The 3,378-nt window shown below is 48.4% G+C and overlaps 1 pseudogene; it reads right to left on the bottom strand.

The window, feature by feature from the left end:
- Nucleotides 1–2,430: 2,430 nt before the first annotated feature.
- Nucleotides 2,431–3,378, bottom strand: part of LOC102489679 (F-actin-capping protein subunit alpha-1-like) — a 4,606-nt pseudogene continuing 3,658 nt past the window's right edge.

Below are 3,378 nucleotides of genomic sequence, written 5' to 3'. Positions count from 1 at the left end.
CAGGGCACGCATTTTAGGCATCTGGATCTCATGTCAGTCAGAATCGCCCTAAGCCCTGGCTCTCATAGACCTTTTCTTTCTTTCTGTTTAAAGAACAAAATAGTTATATTTCTATTGGCTGTCTGATACAGAAGTGGTATGGACAGGTAGCATGAATGACAAATGATACAAATATATTTTATTTCAAACACAAAAATGCTTACGCAGCTCAGTGGGTCACTTGGAAATAAACTTCTGCTTGACTGTCACACTGAACAAAGAGCGGAAGCACCACACTGTTTCTTCACATGTATTTGGAGATAGGTACAAAGACATTACCTGTTTGTTTGTTTTTATGACCTACCCGTAAGGCCTGGTCATAGAAGTGTAGACAGTGTAAATGAACCCCCACTCCCAGCTGTCACATCCCACCACGACCTGTGCATTCAGAGACCCCACGCACCCCACCCACGCCTGCGGATGTACCTAGGAAGGGCTGCTTTATCACAGCTACATCTGAGCTCTCCCAGGCCGGCCTGAGGGTGAGTAATTTAAAACCACTTTTAGATCCCTTCTGGGAACCAGAGCTGGGGGGAAAGCCAGTGGGGAGCCTGGCCAGGATTGGTGAAGTCCTTGGCTAGGAGCTGGAGCAGAGGGGCTTTGACAAGGCCTGTGTGGTCCGTGGCCAGTTTCTGGGTGCTAGAGAAAGATGAAGACCTCTCCCGGGAACGGCTGAAGGACGCACATGACGCCCATGCCGAGCGGTCCCGGGATTGCTCCGGTGTCTTTGAGATGCCCTGCTGGCTTCCCGTGACGCTCTCCGTGGGCCCCACAGCCCCAGCCCCGGCACTGAGAATCCAGGGTGTGCCGCTGAGTGGGGACTCCTCCCCGTCCTCTGCAAAGGGGAAGATGGCTGTTGCCATCCCCACCTCTGCCGCACTGCAGGGCCTTCTGGGAGTTCTATCCCATCACCATTCCCACTTTTCTGGAATTCTTGCTCATGCACGCGCCTCTCCTTCCCCCGCCAGTCCCACGGCGCCAGTGACCGGCTTTCCTGAGTGGATTACTGGTCCCTTCTCTCACCCCCACCCCCACTTGCCATTCGGCTTTGTTGACAAAACAGTCACTATCCTTATAAAGTTTTTTTAGATCAATACAATCAGTGACCTTCAAAAATAAATAAATAAGCCAAGATTGATATCCTATTTAGAAGAAATCACGACTCTTCCCTTAAATAACAGGTTACGATAGAAAGACACCTGGGAGTTACCCTTTCACTGTGGTTTGTTTTTAGTGCTTGTGATTTGCGGGGCTATGTGATTCACTTGTGCATAGTACATCCTGCCACAGGCTTTAAAGCAGAAGGCACCTGGTATTCCTCCCATTGCTGCAGTTTTGAAGTTGTATGCTCTACAACATGTACAGTATGTCAGCAGTTCTTGAAAATTAAAAAAAAATGAATAAAACACCAGATACGTGGGTAAAACTCTGTACAACGCCGATGTCTGTGAACTACAATGTGTTAGAGCGGGAGGAGACGAGGAGGGAGGGGAACAGCCAACGCGCAGGAAGTGTGGTTCACGTCTTTGGACTGAAAAACAAGTTCCTCAGAGAAGCTGGCTAGAATGGAATTACCAGAAAACTTCCTTTGTAATTTGCAACTTCCTTTGTACCCTCTCCCCCCCACCAAGGACTTGAACACGCCAATCCAGGCTCCTGAAAACTACGGCTGTGAGATGCTGTAAATGATGGTCAAGGCAACTGGGGTGGGAGTGGGGGAAGGGACGGCCCTGCCTTCCCCTTCGCTGTGGTTTGCAGCGCTGCTTCCTGAGCCGCTGGTGGGTCAGTAAAAACCATTCAAGGACCAGAAGTGCGTTAAAGGACAGGGGTAGAAAAGTATGGGGCGTATTACCTGTCTCAGTCAGTAACAGGACCTCGTGGCTAGGACAATTTCCTCTTTCTTTTTTTTTGGAGAGGTTTTTGCTACAGGGCGCAGGCGCGAGACAGAGTTACAGAGAGACAGAGAGACAGAGACAGAAAGCAAGAAATCACCCTCCGGGGGTCATGGCCACACCACAATCCCTTCTCCATTCTCCTCTCGGGATCTTGGGCACACACGCACACGTGCCCAGTGTGAGTTTAAGTCACCGGTCTGGGACTCGAACCACGTAGTCGACTACATGGGAGTCCAGTGACATAGCCATTACGCCAACTGCTGGTCCCAGAAAATTTTCTCGACAGTAAAATGACTCCAGGATCCATCTCCCTGTCTCCAATATTAAATGTAGCAAAATTAACAACAAAAGATTTACAAGTGGATATAGTGATAACAGAAAATCGTAAGAGAACACAAAAGAATCAAGACAATGCTGTAGGTTCAACAGTATTTCATGAGGCTAGAAAACCTGTTACCTTTGGACGCCCTAGCGAAATATCACTCTTGTTTCAAAATCACTTATCTTTTGACTGTGTGTTGGCGTTGAATTCTTTTTTTCCCATATATCGAAGAACCTCGCATTCCGCATTTCCTTCTTTCCCCCTGGAAGCCTTCTGCATCTCTTTGCCAGTCTGGTATCTGAGTATCTTGTTCCAGTGGATTTTGGGCGGTAACTGGAAGCTGCCGGCGCAATGCCTTGAATGTGGTGTCTGAGGTTGTTTGATAGTTTTCACTAATTGCCGTCTGATACTCACTTCCTGCATTCTCTGTGATTTTAACAAACTCGCTGGCAGTTTGGACTTCAGCTGAAACCGTTACTGAATCCTGCACATCGTTACGACTAACCAACTGAACACGGCCACCTTCACAACAGTGACCCTGTCTTAAGCACTCAGCTCCCTGGGCTGCAGGTGGTGTGATGGTGAACTTCTGCGCAGATCTCCAGCGACCATTCCAGAAGTTTTTAGGCTGAAACTGGAGGCTTTCAACACATGCAATAATGGCTGTTGTCCACTTACAGTTTTAGCCTAAGCAGTACAGAAGCCGTTGGAATAATGACCTTTCATACAGGCTCGTAAAACCCTGGTACAGGACTCTCTCCAGGATTTCAGACCTCCATCTATTTCCTCTGGCTGGGGGTCACTTGCTTTTTTCCGTAAGTGATCACATTTAAAGGGGATTTTGTTTCTTGGATTTAAAAATCTGCTATTACCCAGGTCACCATGCTCCGTCATTAAGACCTGATCTTCCTAGCCTTCCGTCTTCACAGGTGTGCACTGATCCATGTCATACTGAGCAAGTGCACGTGCTGCCCCTTCCCTGAGGAGATTGTCATTACTAAGTAGTAGCTGGACGTCACTGAATGCTTCGTTAAGTTCCCCTGGGGGTGTGTGAGTGTTGGATTAAGTTCCCCTGGGGGTGCGTGAGTGATGGATTAAGTTCCCCTGGGGGTGTGAGTGATG

Source organism: Tupaia chinensis, unplaced genomic scaffold, assembly GCF_000334495.1.
Source record: "Tupaia chinensis unplaced genomic scaffold, TupChi_1.0 Scaffold150288_1, whole genome shotgun sequence".
Taxonomy (NCBI): Eukaryota; Metazoa; Chordata; class Mammalia; order Scandentia; family Tupaiidae; genus Tupaia; species Tupaia belangeri.
This window is presented reverse-complemented; position numbering and strand designations above follow the sequence as displayed.